Source organism: Branchiostoma lanceolatum, chromosome 10, assembly GCF_035083965.1.
Source record: "Branchiostoma lanceolatum isolate klBraLanc5 chromosome 10, klBraLanc5.hap2, whole genome shotgun sequence".
NCBI classification, from domain to species: domain Eukaryota; kingdom Metazoa; phylum Chordata; class Leptocardii; order Amphioxiformes; family Branchiostomatidae; genus Branchiostoma; species Branchiostoma lanceolatum.
Window position 1 is genome coordinate 6,548,714 of NC_089731.1, and position 6,984 is coordinate 6,555,697.

General features: G+C 42.4%; 1 long non-coding RNA gene across 1 annotated transcript; it reads right to left on the reverse strand.

Annotated features, from left to right (window-relative positions):
- Positions 1 to 492: 492 nt before the first annotated feature.
- On the reverse strand, positions 493 to 5,676 carry LOC136442811 (uncharacterized). Its single transcript, XR_010757057.1, has 2 exons — positions 5,422 to 5,676; positions 493 to 1,214 (listed from the first exon to the last, which is right to left on the reverse strand). It is a non-coding gene; the product is annotated as an uncharacterized lncRNA (long non-coding RNA).
- Positions 5,677 to 6,984: the final 1,308 nt, after the last annotated feature.

The window sequence follows — 6,984 nt, forward strand, 5'->3', positions numbered from 1 at the left end:
TTTTTGTCTTTAAACCCATGGACGCATGAACCTTGTTCAGTCCAACACCCATTATGTTCTTTCCACACAGGATGTGGAGGTTTACAAAGAGTATACAATACGTCCTAACCTTTTTTTATGGCGGTAAAACGTTCTTGTCCAGAAAAGTGTTCATGGATGCATCGGTCTTGTACCGTTCAGTACCCATTATGCTTTTTGTCGCAGCTGTAAAGTGGACAGCCAGCTTTCTATAGCTAGCCATTGAGACTCCGTTTGGACACCTCGTCCAGACATTTATCTAGACATCCGTCTAGACACCCGTAAGGGCATGCATTTGTACTTGAACATCCACTCGAAGGGCGATTGATCCCATTCCGACGTTTCAAGTCTTTGAACACCGCAACATTGTACTCATCGTCAGCGATTTTGTTTGTGGAGGAATTTTAAAAGAGTACACAACGCTCCATCATTAGTATCATCAGCGTCCTATTTTGGTTTTAAACAAGCCGTATACTTGACCTTTCTCTCGAAAGGTGAGTGGTTGGACGTTTCCAGCCGTTTGGTCACGTGCACCCTGTACTGCACGTCATCTCGTCCCCAGAACTTGCAGCGCGTCTGCATGTCGTACTTGCTCCGTCCGTCCATCATGGGTGGCAGTGCCACGCCCACACAGAAACTGGTAACGACACCCCTGTCCGTAGAAGACTTGTGGGTGATCCGAGCTTTGGGGAGGATACAGTTGGATCCGATCTGCATGTTACGTTCACACTGGCACATTGTATGAGGGGTTCCTAAGTTGCATGCTACGTCCATTTGACAGCTGACTACGTGGAGGAAATTTTCCATGTTCGCTGTGAGTTCTTCCCAAGGAACAGGCCCGTCCTTGTCCGGAACAACTTCGTCCATCAGCAAGCTCCAAGAACTGTCCTGCTGCTCGGACTCGCTGTGGACAAACCTACGGACGAACCTACGCAGCTTGTGTTTGTCGTATATTGTCTGTGTGATTGGGACCTGCCTGTGGACTAATGTTGCGAAGAAGGCTTGTTTAGTCGACGTTCCTACGGTCGTCAAGTTGAACGCACGTTCCACTGGATTCTGCTGGCTGTTGGGGCGTGAATCTGCAAGGAAGAACAGCCCTGCAAGTAGCATCTGAAGGAAAGCGGCTGTTGCAGCACGAGGACCACTCACTGGGAGCAACCTCAAATCCATTCTCCTTCATCGAGGGTAGGGACGCCCTGGACAGGCAGAGTGCAGAAACACAGAACAAATTAGGACAAGAGTACAAATTAGAGAACCAGCACGAAATACAATCACCCATGGCATACGAAAAATAAATTGGACCAAAACGTCCTTTTTGCGTTGTTATTTTTGTCTCCAGTGGCCTCCTTTCCGAGTTACGCGACGAGTGAGCGTAGAAGATTATGTTTTCTCCTTTGGACCTTCTCTGACCAGCTAACCCGTGAAGCAAGTTCTTCGTCTTATTTTGGGCCTATTCGTACTATTCATTCTTCCACGTATTCATTCTAGACGTGGTGGCCCGTGAAGACTCTTCTAGACTGCGAAATGTATAGCCCTTCTGTCAAAATCAATGTCACGATTTACAGGGTTTGCGTCATTGAACTGAAGAATGGCGCATTTCGTGCACTTCTCTCTACCATGGATCTTTCCTGTGGGCTTCCTTATCGCCCTTTCCGTTATCTCAGGGAGCAGTGACCGTCCTCCGAGCATTGTACCGTGACCTTCAAGCGAAATGGTAATTTTGTCGTAAAACAACTTCATTTTTGTTACAGCAAACATGTTTCGATTCGTCTGATATAGATTTTTGGTGAGGTGTGGCACATTTAATCGTTCAAAATCCGCCTAATGTATTTGTTATAAAATCCAGTCTCTATATTCGAAATTACATGGAAATATAGAATTCTAATGGACGTCATATTATGCCAGAAACATGGTTTCCTTTCATTTCCTTGTAGTGTGGTCATTAACAATATTTCTAATACATGTACATGATTCTTGACACTGCATTTACAGCTAGACGGCTGTGGTGTGCGTCTGAACAGTGATTACCCCTATGCAGCACCATTTGTCATTTTCTACGTGAGTCCATACATTGATGGGAAAAGGCAGGACTGACGTCAATAAATGCAGATTAAAGGACGCCCATGTGATTTTTTTTGTGACAATGTCAATGAATACCTTTAAGGAACAGTTGAGAAAAGTAGTACTATTTTGCTTTTGGAAAACGATGGGCCGTCGAATAATCAAAATAGATTATGACTAGAGCATCAAATACTCTTGGTACAAAATGCTCTAGAAACTACTGTGTGGGTCTTACGACTTTCAAAACATTATGTCTTAATTTGAGTTTCTCCTACTTCTTTTTTATTTTTTAGTAATTTTGACTTCGATTCATGATCATATTACAAATATGTGTTACATACATATATAGAGACGCATTACGTAATAGATATACATTAAGGTACGAATAGAAAATATATAATGTTGATAAGTAGCTGAATCTAGTCATATCAGTTTCGAAGAAAATCGTTGAATGGATCAATGAAGAAATGAACACCTTTCACAGCCCGATAACGTGGTAACTATAAAGCGTTTTCAACTGACGTCATATAAGGACGCCGACATGGAGGTGGAAGTAGTTATTTGCATTTCAGTGAATCATAGCTCAAGCAGTTTCAGACATCTAGAGATCTTCTCAAAGAAACCCTCTCAAATGTGTATAGTCCATATAAAACAACGCAAGAAGATTACATAAAAAAGAAGCTAAGGTTCGTTGAAATGCAAATCAAGGACATGGACATGGCTGTTAGCCCCTGCCTTTTTATTGATATGAAAAGGTACTGGAAAAACTCATCTTTCATTCCTGTGTGCACTCGCTAAAGTAAAACGCTTAACCTCAGATGTAAAGGTTTGCCTGTCTGTCATTATCACAGAGTATTACAAACCGTCTTTTCAAAAGTCGATGTTATGCCCGGGCGAGTGACTCCACCTCTCGACGGGGTGCTTTTAAAGCTTCTTGCACGATGAAGGTTTAAAATGCGTGTCTGCTGCTTAACCTCTCATTGTTTTTTTAAGCATGGCTCACAAGCCACTCGAGGTAAATGTTCATGTAAATGCAATATGGTTTATTAGATAGATAGCTGAGATGGGATGAAAAGAAGCATGTCATTTTCACATCGTTTTATCTGATGTTACGCTGTGTCTCGTCCAAAACTCTGTATTCTAAAGCAAATGTTTCATATCTGAGTGACCCTGACGGTCCCAGTGTGTTTTTAATCTTCTACAACTACCGGGTGTACAAGGCGTGTTCTGTACCTGTTAGTGCATCGATGTGAGCTTAAGCTGCACACTCGTGTCTAGAAGTAGATTTGTATTCAAACGCTAGACCTCGTATTCAAAAGTAGACGCTTCATGTTTGAGCGACTCCGACGCACTATGGAGTGCTTTTAGCGCGGCCATGACACGAGGTCTGGGGTGCGTGTCTGGTTAAGTAGCGCAGGGTCGGTAGCTGTCGATCACGGTACCTTGTACCAGATTAAAGGTTACTAGAGCCGCTCAAAGTCGCAGAGATGAGCAGGAGCGTTCGTTTGCTTCCTGTCGCCAAGCTTGAATATTGGTCCACCCACGTCCGGCTAGCCTCAAATACAGTCTCTACCAAGGCGAGTCTGAAGACTGGCTAGATTATAAAAGAAACCATGGATGTTCCATGATATTCTAGCTGTAGATAGGCTTTGGTTTGCTTTGTTAGGGGACGGATCTGTATTTATCTTGTAGTAACCATCTGGAATGTGTAACTATCGTCAACCATAGGGACTCCTACTAGTAATGTAGCCCTTATATGAGGATGGCCACATAAAACGCTGCCAGCTCTGACAATCTTTGGAAAATAGCAACAGCTATAATGTCCCCATTTCTCATGCTAAGGATAGTTAGGTTTTTGCTGGTTTACCTGAATGCAAGTTCTATTCTTCCTAAAGCGAATGTCTTCCCACAACCACAAGATCATCAAAATACAATGAAAACTTCAGGACTTCTTCTGCCATCAACCATATATAACCAGTTTGCAACTTGACAACCAACTAACTGGTCAACTAATGTACCAACCAACGAAAAACACAGTTCCCTCTGTCGACCTGATCCGGGGCAACCCCCAGCCGGACCCTTCCAAACTGTCCCGTGAAAAAATTAGCGGAACAAAGGAATCAACGCCTCGGGACCATTCATCCATCAACGCCGCCTACTTAACACCTGTCAAGCTGGCACTGGTCCCGCTACGCTTCAGGGCAGGATCAGTGGAATACTCTTATCCGTGCTCGCGAACTCCCGAGAGAGGTGCGCCGATATTGAATTTATGATCCTACACCTATTTGTTGTTTGGTTCGAATAGAAGATAACATGTTCACAGGTGTGATATATAGGCTTATATACACTGAATGATGATATGTTAGCTGTAAAATAGCTGAGTACGTCTTTATATGATATGCTAGCGGTAGAATAAATGCGTACGTATTAAGAACTTACAATGGAAGACATGGTAACAACACTCGGGCATTCAGCACCAAGGACAAGTAAATAAAATTGGTCGAGCAAAACCACCATGTAACTGTCCTATTTTCGTCCTATTTGACTTAAGAGCGGTCGAAAACAGCACTTTTTTCTAGCTAACGTCATGGAGGTACTTTTGGGCCGTTTTCAGTGAACAGTAATGTCATAATGGGTAGGGATTATTCGCACAGAGAGTTTTATTACCACAGAACGCTTACGCGAAATCGGCTACACAATTCTGCTTGTCAGTAGCGCGCTTTCTGGTCATAAATTTCGTATCGAACTCGGAATATCAGGTTATAAGGAATGCCATATCTACGAATTGAAAAACGGCATGTATTTATCTAATGTTCCTATGCTATGATTAAGAGTATATATATATAGTTACACTAATCCAACCATATAGTTTGTGTGACGCCAGTGTGCTACCTGATAACGTAGGTAAAGCATCCAGCATGAAAATGCTGCTCCAGAACATTCAATAAAAATGGCACATTGTTGTGTACGTTTCTGTAGCTTGATTTCCCTCAGATTGTAGTGAAGGCAGTTATTCCTACAAACATGGGTATTCTCGGAAGAGAAAATCATCGAAACATTAACCTATAGAATATTGATCAAGAAAGTAAAACTTTTTACTGTATTAATGCCCTGCATATTTCTGAAGAACGATTGATATGGAAGATGTCATGTTTAAGTTAAAAACTAGCGATCCTAAGAACGTTACGTCGGATAACCTTAATCGTATTAGGATTACAATTGATTAATCAGTTAACTTCATATCAACTATTTTGTAAAACGAACAGGCAGGAACTAAATACAGGAAATAAATGCACCTCTTGCGTCAAAATAAATACCTAGTAAACTGAAGAATTTTCGTACCTGTGGTTTTAGCTGCTACAAACCTAAGGAGTCCTCCTCTCCACGCAAACCCCGAAGCCTGACGACTAGATTTGTGTTGCACTCCGCCCTAGTCATGAGTAACACTCTCCCTCATCGTTATCATCATACACGTGACCAGGAGCCAATCACGACTGCTCTTTGTGAGGCTATGATGAGGTTCTGGCCAATGGGTTTTATCGTCTTTTGGATGACAAACGGTCATGGCGCATCCCCTAGAGCGGCCGCGTGTTACTGTGAGATATCCCTGCACATAAAATGGGATGAACTTACTAAGATGATATTATATCATTGGAGAAAAAATAGTTCACAGAACAGATAGTGAAATACAAGAGAACAACAAAACAGAAAATCTACTTGAACCGACTGAAACAGAATGCACGAATATCTTAACGTTGTAAGCCGCTCAAGTAACATAACAAGCTGCTGCGGCGTGCCTACGCATCTGGTACGTTACCGCAAAGGTTGTTTACCCCAGATGACTAATACGTTCCCAGATACAGATAGCTACAGGTCAAGAATCGCACGTTGAAAGGTTCATTTGTTTCCATTGTGTGCGCTGAAACAGGTTGGCGTTGCCTTGTTCACCGTTTGACACATCTGGCTACGCGCCAATGAGGGGAATGGTTTAGGTGAGGCAAGATGGAGTGGACCCCTTAAGGCGAACTTACGCCATAGGACCGACCGGCACTATCGCGGCGCTCAGGAAGACGATATTCGGGCGTGGCTCCATCCATCATTTTCTTAATAATGGCTGAGAAACAGATATGAAACCCTGGAGCATTGATCTTCCTACTGAGAGTGCATCAGCGGATATAGAGACCCAGGGAGAAGAATGGGAAGTCTGCGGTAGAACCGCTTCATGTATTGTTCCCGAGTGATGACTAAGGAAACAGTCGATTGCACACAGAAGAACTCAGAACAATGAGTCTAGACAGGGCTGAGACAACAAAGAACAGAGATGAAGCCTAGAACTAGAAAAAAATGTTGTGTAAGACTCGGTGTACCAGTCGGAATGTAAGATATAGGTGGAGGCCGTAGGGTAGTAATCTTTCTGCTATTTTTCATAATTGCTGGCAGACAAACAAACAATCACCAATACAAATATCAACTTGCTTTAAGTCAAAGATATGTACATTAGAATAAATCAAGTAGATCTACACCTGTTGGAAAATAAGCCAGCACATCTGTTTCATGTTCATGCATTCAAATATACTAATTCCGATGACGTCATTACCACAATGATAAAGCACTGTAACATAGAATTGAAACGCAAACCTCAAGACAAAGTTATTGAATATAAGAACTGATCTTTTTAAAGACAAAGACTTGTTACTAATAGGTATTTGACAAAATACTTAATGTCGACCATTTCGTCTTATTGATTATCCACTAGTTTCTTTTACACGTTTAAACGCTATCGTATTTATCTACTAATTCAAAAGTTAGGTCTGACAATCTCGTTCAGTGTAATGTAGCCAGCTAGCTGCTGCCGCGTCGTGTGCCTGCGAAGCTGGTGAGTGGTGTGTTACGACGAAGGGTGGT